Below are 15,246 nucleotides of genomic sequence, written 5' to 3'. Positions count from 1 at the left end.
CGTTCACCGACTCGTGAACTTGACCGACCCCGCCCCCATCATTCATGCACACGCGACAAGGCTCATCATCACTCGGCTAGTAGCAAGGTAACGAGAGTTAGCAGCAGGCTGAGCTAATACTACTTGGAAACTTAAGTGGCTTTTGCAGAGCTACAGGAAGAACTTTGGCTTCTGGAAGACTGGACTAACCATGTCAGGATAACATACTCCCTTGGATTATAGTCATCGGACTCGCAAGACCAGACTCCAACACGGGCTGAAAATTTGAAATGGGACCTGACACTCTTGGACACAGATGTCGGCTACGGCAGCGGCTTCAAATAGGCCTACGCTTTGGTGACCATATTTCTAATCGAGAGGTGAGATAATATATTTGTCTGTATAATATTTTGTGAATTGGTTTAGGACACAGTGGTGTCTTTTTTTAAGCAAGTATCCATTGAGAGGGGTCAGAGGATTAGCTCAAGCTCCAACATATCTAGCTGCTACCTCAATCGCTTTATTTTTTTGTGTTTCCCCCCCCTGTGGCATTTATTCTGTGCACATGAACACGTTTTCAGAATTGCTATGTGTAACTCAGACGGTTACTCTTGTGTGTTTTGCTGCTAGTTGTGCGAACGAGCCAGACAAACCAGCTGGGAGGAGGACGGAAGCACCCCTTCTCCATCCGCGTTCAGTTGCTAAATACGGATTCATCCCGTAGTAAGTAACCTACCATGTTTACGCACACATTACTTTGACCAGCAAAGCCCATGTCTTTCTAGTGGTTTACAAAAATATATCGTTTGCATGTTTTGCTTTGGTACGTCTCTGTTGTATGACTCTGGTAATAGTAGCAAGCACAAGCACAACCTGTTCGCCGCTCCAGCATTGCAAAATAGATTGCCTTGGGTTTTCAAATGTTTACATGATTGTGGGTGTAATGTTGTTAACTCGCTGATGTCGTTTTTGAGAAGACGGTAGTTTTGCATTTGATAAATACCACCTAATGACCATGACGGCTACACGGCAGATCTTTATTGTGATGGCTACACTGAATGATCACATGGAGATGCCGGTACATTATTTGTTTTACCCTGGTTATATTGAAATGTTCTGCTTTGTCCATTCCAAGGTGTGGTGTTTTCCATAGCTGTTCCTTGCTCCTGTATCACAACATATCAAGGCTGCCAAGTAAATGAAGAATGAATCACCGTACACTGGTGGTTTATTTTATTCATGTTTGTGGGTGTAATTTCGTCGTCATTTGCAGATACTACTATCCTTTTTGGAATGATCTGCCTTTGAAAAACAATGGTTCTATCTGACAAAAGCGAACAGATCCTGTAGTTGTAATTGATACACTAAATTATGATATTCCTATGTGTGCGCGCGCACGCGCCAAGTTTTCAATTCAACACACTGGGACACTTTTCAGTCTTTGAGGTTGCTGGAATCAATAATAATAATAATAATAATTGTATTTGTATAGCACTGTGTCATACAAGGCATGTAACTCAAAGTGCTTAACAAATGGGAAAAAACATTGTTAGAGATAGATTTAAAAGGAGAGGTATAGAGGAGTGGCAGAAAAAGCAAGAAGGCAGAGGAAGAAGAGATAGACAGAGAATGTAGAGTCATAAGGTCAACGTAGGTTAGGACCAGGATTCTTAGATGTGTAAGGTCCATAGTGGCTGGGCCTATCATAAGTCATAGATAGTCACACAGAGATTGGGCGCTCAGGTGCGGCCCCTGGTGGCATCCAGGGTGAGGAAAAACTCCCTTTCGCTTGATTCATAGTTTGTGAGGGGGAAAAAAAGCTCGGTGAGGTCTGAGAAAAAAGACCCCCTGTAGTCAGGAAGGAAGAAACCTCAGGCAGAGACCAGCGGCCACCTAGGGGAGCCCCCTGCCAGGGCTGGATTGCGAGTAGTAAGGGCGCTGCGGCGGCTGGGACACTATGACGCCTTGGCAGCTAGGAGTTGGCAAGGATGAAGAGGTGGGTCTTCAGCTGCTTCTTAAAGGAGTCGACGGAGGTGGCTGATCGGATCTCGATGGGGAGGGCGTTCCATCTCTTGGGCGCATAGCAGGCAAACGCGGCGTCGCCGATCTTCTTCTCTGCGGGGGGGTGGGGGTCCTTAGCAGCTTGGCATCAGTGGACCTGAGAGCTCGAGCAGGGGCATAAAAAGAGAGCATGTCTGAGATATAGCTAGGGGCAAGTCCATTTAATGCTTTAAATACTGTGAGCAGAATCTTAAAGTCGATTCTGTATGAGACAGGTAACCAGTGCAGGTCTGCCAAGACAGGAGAGATGTGCTCTCTCATTCTGGTTCTTGTTAGGATTCTTGCCGCAGAGTTTTGAATGAGTTGCAATTTGTCAATTAATTTTTTGGGAGACCAGAGAAGAGAGCATTGCAGTAGTCTATCCTACTGGTGACAAAGGCATGAATACGTTTCTCAGCGTCTTGTCGGGGGGCCAAGCCGCGCACTTTGTTGACATTTCTAAGATGGAAAAAAGCAGATTTTGTTATCTTGTTGATGTGAGGCTCAAAGCTCAAATCCGAGTCTATGACCACACCTAGGCTAGTAACCTTATCTTTAATGTGTATGCTTAGGTCACCTAGGCTTGAGTGGAGTTTTGCACGTTTTTTCTTAGGCCCAATGAGCAACACTTCAGTTTTATCTTCATTTAATTTTAGGAAGTTACTGTTCATCCAATCTGTAATGGCAGACATGCATTTAGTCAAGGCATGGATGGCAGTGGTTTGGCTAGGCTCGACAGAGATATATAGTTGAGTGTCATCGGCATAGCTATGAAAATCAACATTGTGCTCTCTGATGATGGAGCCCAGGGGCAACATATAGAGAGAGAAGAGGAGAGGGCCCAAGCAACTACCCTGAGCAACTCCAAAAGGCACATCATACTTGTTGGAGACGTATTCTCCGATGGTGACAATGATGATGATGTCTTCCTGTAATATATGTTTTGAACCACTCTAAGACGTGACCGGACAAGCCTACCCAAGATTCAAGGCGGTCAATTAGTATGTTATGGTCTATCGTGTCAAAGGCGGCACTGAGGTCGAGGAGGATAAGTGCTGAAACTTTGTTTGCGGCAGTGCTGAGCCTAAGATCACTTATTATTTTGGTTAGTGCTGTTTCGGTGCTATGGTTGGCTCTAAAGCCTGATTGGAATTTTTCCAAGATATCATTCCCAGCCAGATGTTGATTAAGCTGTTTAAATACAACTTTTTCTAGTACCTTGCTTATAAAGGGGAGGTTTGATATAGGTCTGTAGTTGTTTAAAGAATTCTGATCTAAATTTGTCTTTTTTAGGAGTGGCTTTACCATGGCTGTTTTGAGCTTGGAAAAATGCCTGTAAGCATAGAGGTGTTAACAATTTGCAGTAAATGTGCTGCTAAGCAACCAAGTATGTTTTTTAGCAGATATGTGGGGATCGCATCAAGGCTGCAGGTAGACTGCTTACTTTCCCTGACTATTTTACAGAGGTCGTCCTCTGTAATTGGACAAAACTTTTGGAAGCTCTCAGGTCTCCTAGGGGGGTTTAACCCTCCCCTCGGTGTACTGCCTGAGTGGGCGACAGAGGTTGCTGCGTTTCCACCTTGGATGCCTTCTCTAATGTCGGCAATCTTTTTATTAAAAAATCTAGCAAATTCCTCGCACTTGGCATGTGATGCTGCATTTAGGTTGTTATTGCTATGTGTTGGATTAAGCAGGTGGTCAATAGTGGAAAAAAGAACTTTCGCATTATGCTGGTTGTCTGTTATGATTTTGGAAAAATATGCTTTTCTCTCTGAGCGTACCGCATTATTGTAGGAGGAGATCTCATCCCTAAGGGATTGTCTGTGGACTTCTAATTTAGTTTTCCTCCAAAGACGCTCGGTTACTCTGCATTTTCTTTTTTAAGGCTCTAAGTGAGTCATTCATCCAAGGTGAATACCTAGCTCTGGTTCTTGTCGTCGTTCTAATTGGAGCTATGTTATCTAGAATTCCTCTTAAGTTGTTGTTGAAGCTATCAACCATTTCATCAGGTGTGCAGTGACCATTTTAGTAGGTCACCTGATTTGATGAGGTCTGANATCTTAAGCTCAGCAGAGGCAAGAGGCATTAATGCGTCGTCTGTGAATGACATTGTTGGGTGTGCTAATTTGTGTTGAAATGTCAAAATCAAAAAACACACAGTGGTGGTCGGAGAGGCCGACGTCCGTGACCGATATATTATTGATATCAAGTGCATGTGAAATAACAAGGTCAAGTGTGTTGCCTTTTCGATGGGTAGGCTGTTCTGTAACATTCTGGACGAGACCGAATCCATTTAATGTGTCTAAGAAAGACTTGGCTATTGCGTCATCTGATTTATTTACGTGGATATTAAAGTCGCCAGCAATTATTGCTTTGTCATAGTTAGTAAGTACGTCCGACATGAAGGTGGAGAAATCAGATAGAAATGACGAAGAGAATTTCGGTGGACGGTACAGAACAATAATGATCAGTTTGAGGTTTGCTTGGACCCTCATTGCCATGTATTCAAATGAAGAGAAAGAGCCCAGATTCATCTTAGTGTAACCCCACCAATGGCCACTAGTGGGTACTCAACAGGTCAAGGGTATTCACTGAGATGAATTAATAAAGGGAGGAGGCAGATGTGCAAAAATAATATCAATTTTATTAACAAACCATAAAATAAAGAAAAGGAATAACCAGAAAACTAAACAAACAGAAAACTAAATCGGCCGACTGTGGCAAATCACCCGGGCCAGTACTGTGCTAACCCCACTAATAATACACCCACCCGGTATAACTACAAGCTGGGCCAACTCAGGACCGTACACTACACACTGCAAGGGTTAACTGTACACAGCACAGCAAGCTGGGCCAACTCAGGGCCGTACACTACACACTACAAGGGTTAACTTGTTTACACAGAACGGCAAGCTGGGCCAACTCAGGGCCGTACACTACACACTACAAGGGTTAACACAAGGGTTAACTTACACCGCACACAGAGAAGGAATCCCATACACGTGAGGGGTGCAACTACTAAGCCCCCTTTTCAAACGACCCAGCCACAGCCTGACTAAAATAAATGAGTATAACAAAATAAAGAAAAGACAGACATAAACACAAACTGGAGGTGGTTGATGCGGTACCAAAATCAAGCGAGCCTGATATTCACGTTCTGACTATTGGGCTTCTTACGAATCAAATCTCACAATAATTACATTAAAAAAACAGTGGTTGCAAGAACAGTCTGGTTACTTTGTGGTTTGTACTCGCTTTCTGTCCGGTCAGCACAAGGAAATGGTAGGCAACCTCTGTGCAAAAGTTCAGTCCACAGACATGGCTCTCCAATGTGCGATTCTGTTCCGTAAGCTACTGATTAAAACTGTTTAAAACTTGCAGCGGTACCCACGTAAATGAAAAAGGGCTTTTCTTTCACCGCCGGCAGCTAAAGTGTACAGGGTGCTTCTCTCCTCGCGTTTGCCGCGAGTTTGTGGTTTAAAAGGACAAAGAAAATTGGAGCTACCAGGTCATGTGACCAGTGCAGGGCTGCCAACCAATCGGGACCAAACTAAGATTTAAAGGGCCAGGGCACGTGCCCGTCACATATTCCCCCACTTTTTAAGGGCACCGTCCCGGTGACCACTAGTGCCACGGCTGGGAAGAGTTCTTGGTTACAGCTGTGGATGGCGTTCCTCTCGAACAGACTTCTTCTGTCACTTGGTAATAGGGTCGAGGGAGTCTTTCACTGCGAGTACTCCGGTCGTCGATAGCACTCTACCCTCCTTTCCTGAGGCCTAGGGGCTGCACTGAGTAGAGTTGCACCATTTTCCCCCGACTCTTGAACATGCACTTAAACAGCCAACTGTCTTCCTGAGCAGACCTGGGACAGGGACAGACTTCTTCTGCTTCTTGGTAGTAGGGTCAAGGGAGTCTGGAGTACTCCAGTCTTCGGTAGCACTCTACCCAGGACCTCCAAGCCCAGTTCCAGGTATCCCAGGTACGGAATGGCCAGTCCATTATCCACTCTTCTCGAAAGCCAATCACATGGCTGCATAACTTTTCCAATCTATGGCTGTACACACAAATTGAAAGAGTTCTCTGTTGTTGCAGTCGCCATCGAGCCTGTCTTTAACAGGCAGTGTGTGGTCTTTCCGCAAAACGAACGTCGATGATGGGGCAGTTTCCACTACACTGAACTCGAAGCTGACTGTTCCTCTGAGCACAACCAAGTCCCCTCCCGATGCCTGGCTCTCGGCACCAGAGGGCGCTAGTTTTCCTGTGGCCCGACACTGCAGCAGGCTACAATCCTCAGCGGGGCCCCCACTGTGAGGCACTGGCCCTGGCTCTGGTGGAAGGGCAGCCCTGGCATACACTGGCTATGTGTCCTTCGTAATTAAGACGCAGGCAGATGGGTTTTTCCGTCTGCCACGTAAGACTTACACGAATAAGCACTAACTTCCTGCTGCCGGCGGTGATAAAACTGGCGGTAAAGCGTATTAAGAGACTTAAAACAGTGGAAATTCTCGTTTAAAATACCTGGTGGACTGGACTCTACTACCCCCCCAGCTTCCCCACCCAACACCTCACACACAAGCAAAGTCTTTTCCAATGGAGGACCTGGACAGGCCGAGAGAGACCGATATGCTTCTTCACTCCAGTCCTCTACCGAAATGTTCTCAACTGGCCTCTTTTCTGTAGCAGTCAGACCTGATACTGTGACAGTAGTCTGGAAAAACGGCCGCTGTGATGCCACCCCTCCGTCCAGAGAGGGTTGGCTACCTCGAAGCTGCTCGTTGACAGCCTGCAGCTGTTTCGCCAATTCTGTGAAGGCCCTCACCAGAGCCTCCAGGCTCTCAGGGTCCGACATGCTGGAGAGAGACCTGGCGGACTTGAGCTCGATGGGTGACTTGCTTCAGTACGAAAGGTGGGGTGCTTGAGAGCGATGAGTAGTTTGTGCTCCTAAATGCAACCACTGTTTTTTTTTTTTGTCTTACTCTGCTATGGCTCACTTCAAACCACCTCCAGAAAAATAAACGAAATGCAATGAAACAAAAATAAAGCACACAGCCTCCGTCCTGCTCACAGCGCCAAATGAAACCCCACCAATGGCCACTAGTGGGTACTCAACAGGTCAAGGGTATTCACTGAGATGAATTAATAAAGGGAGGAGGCAGATGTGCAAAAATAATATCAATTTTATTAACAAACCATAAAATAAAGAAAAGGAATAACCAGAAAACTAAACAGAACTCAACAGAAAACTAAATCGGCCCGACTGTGGCAAAATCACCCGGGCCAGTACTGTGCTAACCCCACTAATAATACACCCACCCGGTATAACTACAAGCTGGGCCAACTCAGGACCGTACACTACACACTGCAAGGGTTAACTGTACACAGCACAGCAAGCTGGGCCAACTCAGGGCCGTACACTACACACTACAAGGGTTAACTTGTTTACAACAGAACGGCAAGCTGGGCCAACTCAGGCTGTACACTACACACTACAAGAGTTAACACAAGGGTTAACTTACACCGCACACAGAGAAGGAATCCCATACACTGGAGGGGTGCAACTACTAAGCCCCCTTTTCAAGTGATCCAGCCACAGCCTGACTAAAATAAATGATATGACAAAAAAGAACAAGACATAAAGACAAACTGGAGGTGGTTGAGGCGGTACCAAAATCAAGGGAGCCCAATATTCACGTTCTGACTATTTGGCTTCTTATGAATCAAATCTCACAATAATTACATTAAAAAAAACAGTGGTTGCAAGAACAGTCTTGTTACTTTGTGGTTTGTACTCGCTTTCTGTCCGGTCAGCACAAGGAAATGGTAGGCAACCTCTGTGCAAAAGTTCAGTCCACAGACATGGCTCTCCAATGTGCGATTCTGTTCCGTAAGCTACTGATTAAAACTGTTTAAAACTTGCAGCTGTACCCACGTAAATGAAAAAGGGCTTTTCTTTCACCGCCGGCAGCTAAAGTGTACAGGGTGCTTCTCTCCTCGCGTTTGCCGCGAGTTTGTGGTTTAAAAGGACAAAGAAAATTGGAGCTACCAGGTCATGTGACCAGTGCAGGGCTGCCAACCAATCGGGACCAAACTAAGATTTAAAGGGCCAGGGCACGTGCCCGTCACATTAGTACAATTAAATTTGTTGGAGAAAAGTATGGCTACGCCTCCGCCTCGTTTCTTTGGTCTCGGGGCGTGAAGGAATTTGTAATCGGAAGGGCAAGCCTCAATAAAAGTAGCAGCCCCGTCGTCTTTAAGCCATGTTTCGGTAAGGAACATAAAGCTTATGTTTTTGTCCGAGACCAGCTGGTTTACTACGAAGCTTTTGTTGGTCAAGGGACTGCAACGTTAAGTAATGCAGCATTAACATTCAAAGTAGTAGAGCTATTGTTTATGCGTTCAGGTGCAATCGTAATTAGGTTGTTGTGTACACAACCAGAGGGTCTATATCTGCGAGCTTTCCTACGGGTAGTGACAGCGTGGATAGCTAGTGGGGTAGGCCTACTCTCTGTTGGGCACGCAGTGTCCTAAATTGGTGTAGTGCTTTGGATTTGAAACACCTGTTAGTCAACACAGACTACCTCCATGCACCTTATCAGAACACTTTGCATGTTTTTGTATACTTGTCCCCTTTGTGTATCGCTGCTAATCTTTCTCTTTCCTAGGTTCTGTTGGTTGCATGCAGATTGTGCCAGATGATTTATCTGTCTATGGTCTAAGCATGGGCTCTGTGCTAATATGCAATTTGTGCTCTTTTTTCCCTCAGGTCAACAGCAGACAGGGTCCTTCCACAACCACATACTTATGCCAGTAAAAGCCACAGCTTTTCTCCTCCAATCCAAGAAGCCTGGACTGCAGTCACCATCTCAACACACCAACCAAGAGAAAGGCGGATGGCTCAATTCAGTATGTAGTTCTGCAAATATTCTCAAAGGTCTTCACAGCCCCCCATGGTGCTGAAATGCATTTACATTTATTTGTGTAATGGTAAAAAGAATGCTGATTACAGAACATAACTAGGGCCATGAATGAAATTTGAGGTAGCAGCCAGCCATCACCTGATGGTGAGAGGTGGTCCTAAGATCAGAGAGAAGCAGGTTGAAATCCCATCCTTACCTCTCCCTACCTACACCTCCATCCACAGCTGAAGTGCACTTGAGCAAGGCACACAAGTCCACTTAGGTCCTGGGACTGTAGCCAACACCCTGTAAAACCCTGCTGTGTAATTTGATGTAATGAAGCCCTAATATAGTCTAACACATTGCTTGTTACAGATATGGAAAATTGCACAATAAAAGTTCCAGGACATGAAGGCTGCATACTGTGAACTGGGCACCGTCCTGCGCAGAAGACTTTCTACCCTAAGAGGGATGGCTGACCGCAGACACTCACAACCAGGTGAGCCCAGATAAAGGAGTTATTTTTGGTGTCCCTGCCCCAACAACCCAGGTTACTTACATTTAAAATGTCACTGGAGCTACTGTCAGATATGTGATTTCTAATTCTGTTTATCTTTTTACAGCACAGACGCCTCCAACCTCAGACTAGCTCTTCACAGTTGCTGCACTTACCCACCTTCCCAGAGTTTTTGTGTGGTAATGACAACTGTAAATATAGTATAAAGTAATGTATCTAGTGTCATGTGTAATACATTGTTTAAATTGTCCATACATTTCAATGACAGTAAATATTGGTGGACACAATTTGACTGTGTGGCTTTTTTTTTTATTCATTCTCTGACTGAAAATGCATGGTTACATAATTTATATATTCCACAAGGACCACAATCAGAAAGATTATTTGACAGGTTGCATTTATTTTCTATGTAATGAAAAAAAACAATGGTAACAAGACAAACGTGGTTTTCCAAACCAAAAAGGTGAGATGTACAGATGAATGCTCCTACAGATAATGAAAAATAAATAAAACTCTGCACACTGCCGGTTTTGGTGTTTTATACCGTACTCTGTATAAACCTTTTTATATTGCTCTAGTGGAGCAGGGTAACCCTGGCTTATCCTGGGTATTGTACTGTGTATTACAACGTCAGCCCTGTTCAAGTGCCCCATACTATACTGTCTGTAGGCTGCATGCCTGAAGAGACAGTTTCCTCTCTCCTCTCTCTCCCCCACCTGGTCCTACATCAGCCCAAAGTCTTATCAAAACCGAGAACACCACAGCATTTCCTTTCAATGTTCCTGGGCATCTCCTTACAGATTGCGCAGAGGCGCCAGGTTGGTTGTGCTACTGGGCTGTGACTGAGGACCAGATGTCATGTGCCAGGTCGAACATCAAACTGGGGTCACGGGTCAGCGCTGCAGAAACCGATGGGATTGCTTCAAATTCAATGATTGAATCAAGGCCTGCAAAGCAATAAATACATTTTATGTAGTGCATTTTCTATTTGATGATGGGGACTAAATAACTCTATTGACAATAAGACCAATATGGACATAAGCAATCATTATTGTGTATATAAATAAAGATGTGCCAATTATATGCATACAAACGTTTTCAGTCAATTTCTTACAGACTGGTGTTGTGCCAGGGGTTACACAGATGTATGAAGTAGATGGGCTTTTATGGATGTACTTGAACTACCACTGGTGTTGTGTACCTACAACCATGTAATATCACACTACTACTCATAGGAGTAGAAATATTGTAATGGTTATCACAACAGGTGTAACTCGTGTTGCGATATAGAGTACATCCGTTGGGATAACATCCATTACAATACTTACACATCTGGAGGAATACAGCAGGACATAATGTTATTGAGGGATGAATGTACATCCTTACAGTTAGCAGGGCGTCAATTCTGTTGGAGTCTCCCTAATCAATACCCCCGACCTCTGCTGCGTCTATCTTCCTCCTCCATCTCTGGCCATCGGTCCTACTGGGCTGTTAGGTCGTTATGATTGTGATGGGCCAGGAAAGTCAGAGCTGGAGCTCTCGTGGTCGTGGAAGGTCCTAAAGCAATATGAAAATATCGTCAGCCAAAACAATTTCATAAGCGTTGATCAGTTCGGTTGTTTTTCTTTACTCCCTCTGTCCCTGTGTCTGCGCGTGCGACAACCCAAGTGAAATCTGAAGTCATAGCCTAAAACACTACGGATTGTGGTGTCGGGTATATATAAATACAATAGTAAAATGTATACTGCGGTACACATCTGTCAAAATACATCCATGTGTCAGTACTGTAGCTACTGGCTAGAACTACTGTCTAGGGATGACAGTATAGCATCTGTCATCAGTGTTAGGAAGTTAGAATGAGATATCTAAGTAACACGTATCAAGTCAAGTTCAATAACTAATCTAGTATACATCTACTGTCATCAATATTTCTTGAAATGGCAACCATGACGGCCTGTGCGTTTATTGTGATGTTGAACATTCTTACCGTAGCCGGAGACAGTGCCATGGCTGGAAGTTAGCTTGGCTAATCGATTTGTCGTGGCTTCTAGCCCGTCCCCCAGCCTCGTGGGTTCCCGGGATAATCCGAACACTTGACAGACTGCATGCGCGTTCATGTGTTTTGAAGGCGTGGCTTTGAGGGGAGGGCTGAAGGGAGAGGCGGGCTGTGTATTTTCAAAAATATAGCTCACAGGAACCGTTTTTCAAAGATCTCCAACCCTACCTTTAAGTCCAGTAGTGTTGACATAGCCTGGTTGAACTTGTCTTACTAGCTTAGCTGTAGCTTTGTCCTCTGGTAAACGGTCGACTTGTAGTGTCTGTTGCTGTTTTTGTTGTGGTGGTGGTGGTCCTCTTCAAAGTTTTTTTTAAATTGTTGTTGATGATGGGTTTTTTTGTTTGTTTTTTTAAGGAGAAAATGGTTCTCATGCCTTCATATTGTTCTTCTAATCAATGTTTTTGATAAATCACGTCATTTTGGTCCAAAAAAAAAAGTATATTCAGGAGCTCATTTTGCCTTGACTGGCTTAGAATCTTAGAACCTCCCTCTCTCTCTCTCTCTCTCTCAAACACAAACACATGGTACTTGCAACACAGGTGCACCTGCACTGGGGCGCTGTGGCGCAGCGCGCTAAGCCCCCCACATTTCGGCTTGCATGCCCACGGGGACCACGATTTCAGTCCGGCCGGGGTCATCTCCCGATCCCACCCCGTCTCTCTGTCCCACTCGCGTCCTGTCACCATCTCAGACTGTCCTATCAAAGAAAGGCATAAAAGCAACAACAACAACAAAAAAACACAGGTGCACCTGCACCTAGTTTTCAAAAGCTACACCCACAAATGCTACAGTATACCCGACGCCAGCTACAGTATGGGCACCCGACGCCAGAGCCGGCTTTACCAATAAGCAGATTAGGCAGCTGCCTAGGGCCCCACCAAATGTGCCCATTGTAGGGGCCCCTTCAACAGTTAGCCACACCAAATGTGCCCGTTGTAGGGGCCCCTTCAACAGTTAGCCACACCAAATGTGCCCGTTGTAGGGGGTCCTTCAACAGTTAGCCCCAGCAGTGGTGTAGTCTACGTAGAATGCGGCGTTATTATCAGGTTTATACCCACTTAAAATTGATTGATCCATTATTTTGAATAGCACAAATATATACAGCATACCCACTTCAAAAATGCTCAAATATACAGTATACCCACCATAAAAAAGTAGACTACGCCACTGAGCCCCAGCATGGTAAATACCAGTAAAAGTCCCCAAGTCTACAATTAACCTAAGGCCCCCCACATGGGTACCACAGATATAGACAGCTTACGTCAGAGGTGTCAAACTCAAATTGACTGAGGGCCAAAATCAAAATCTGGAATGAAGTCGCGGGTCGAACTCAACAATTACTTTTAAAAATGGACCACAATTGTTCATGCATGCAGCTTTCTTATACTCGTTAGTTAAATTGTCCCACACTACACTCTTTCCCATCATATAGGCCTATCTCAGATCTAATGTGTCCTGCACATCTTAGACGGACATCAGCCAAAAATGTCCATGTTTAAGTTGTTACGCTACTACATTAATGGTGTAAATGTGGGCCAACTGTTAATTACAACATTTGAAAGTCTGTGGTGGGCCGAATAAAAAATGGCTTCTGGAGGGCCAATAATTTGGGCCCCCGGGCCTGGAGGTTTTTGACAATCCCTGGCTTTCGCCCACTTTGCCTTTCTAGAAAACTTTATTCCTTGTCCAGGTGCAATTGGAGAGAAAGAGTGCTGGTGTCCTGCAAATCCAAGGCGCTGCGAGAGCAAACATTGGTGAGGGATAAGAGGCAGAGCAGGAAGAGAGAGAGGGTGAGACTGAGAGAGAGGGAGAAGAGAGGACGAGGGGAGGCGGGAGGCCCGGGTATGGGAGACGAGGAGAGGAGAGGAGGAGAGAGAGATGATGAGAGAGAGAAGGAGAAGAAGAAGTAGAGGAAAGTCGAAGCAGAGAAGAAGACAGAAAGAAGAAAAAAGAAGAAGAAGAAGAGGAGGATGGATGGATGGATCGTGTTGACAATATATTAACAATCCCCCCCCCCGCCCCCCACCCCCCCACCCCACACACCCAACAACCACCCAGACCCGCACACCACACACACATCCACATACACACACACCACACACACACACACACACACACACATACAAGCGTACACACACAAGCCCACACAAAGGCAACTAGACAGGTATGAGCCGAGCTTCCCCACCCACACATACACACCATAGTCCACCACACCACAGAATACGCACACGCACACACATCTACACATCACACACGACACACACACACACACACCAACCAACTACACACACACACACACACACACACACACACACACACACACACACACACACACACACACAAACAGGCACTGAGATGCTTCCCGCCTGGTGCCTCTGAAGAAACTGGCACAGAGAATACTAACAAGTTTGTAAATCATCACCCTCCCACACAGAGACACATGCACATACACATCAACCCTGAGAGAGAGAGAGAGAGAGAGAGAGAGAGAGAGAGGTCGAAGAGTATTCACACGTATGCACAGTCACACTCACAAACACACACAACCACACACACACATCACACACACACACACACACACACACACACACACACACACACACACACACACACACACACACACACACACACACACACACACACACAGGTGCATACAGTATGCACTCTGATCATCCTTGTTTTTCCCTTTGATGTCACTTTCTATCTCTTTCTATTCCTTCTCTCCCACTGTCTCTTTCTTCCTCTCTCCCTCTCCAACCCTCTCTCTTTCCCTCTGTTTCTTCCTCTCTCCCTCTCCAACCCTCTCTCTTTCCCTCTGTTTCTTCCTCTCTCTCCCTCTCCAACCCTCTCTCTTTCTCTCTGTTTCTTCCTCTCCATTTCTTCCTCCCTGGCAGTCTCTTTCCCCTGTCTCCTCCTTGCTCTTACTCAGGGCCGGAGTGGGTGATAAATAGGACCCGGGCACTTTTGGCGTAAAGGGGCCCCTCAAAATTAGCGGAGCAGAACTAACTCAACGATGGGCCCCACACCCTAGTGGGCCCCTATATATCTCTATATATATAATATAATATCGTATATATAGATGATCTAATTATATATATATATATCACCTTTATATATGAGCTAATTACAGTTCAGAAAATAGGGGCCCACCAGGGTGCAGGGTCCACCGGGAAATGCCCGGTATACCAGATGGCCAGTCCAGCCCTGCTCATCGCTCTTACTCACATAAACAGATGAGAAGATAGAGAATGAGTCATCGTGCTTTGCCTGCAGGCTGTTTGTACTGTCGCTCTGGCTGGGAATTTAGATGGATGAGGAGGGTACCCATCTGATGCCTTCAAAAACAACAACAGCAAAACACAAACACCCAAACACCCAAACGCACAAACAAACAAAACACATAACAAACAAGCAAATGACCAAAAAAGACGTGTCCCCAAGCTCAATATGCTACAGCAAGTGTTCTTCTAGTGCTCTGTTGAAGAACAGATCAACACCCAAACAAACAAACAAGCAAACAAACAAACAAAAGTTTAACATAAAAGACATTGCATTACACATTACATTACAGAACTTTTATTGATACCCAAAGGTAGATTTGATTTACAGTCAAGTGAGCTTCACTCATACAAAACATTAATTTAGGACACACATAACAAACGTACAAGCATAACAGACCCAAAATACACGTCAAAAAGCAAATGACCAAAAAAAGAAGCTAACATAGGCTTAAGTGTTCTTGCGGAATTCTGTTGAAG

This window comes from Engraulis encrasicolus, unplaced genomic scaffold (assembly GCF_034702125.1).
Source record: "Engraulis encrasicolus isolate BLACKSEA-1 unplaced genomic scaffold, IST_EnEncr_1.0 scaffold_51_np1212, whole genome shotgun sequence".
Lineage (NCBI taxonomy): Eukaryota > Metazoa > Chordata > Actinopteri > Clupeiformes > Engraulidae > Engraulis > Engraulis encrasicolus.
The sequence above is the reverse complement of the archived record's forward strand: the minus strand, read 5'-3'. Positions refer to the sequence as shown.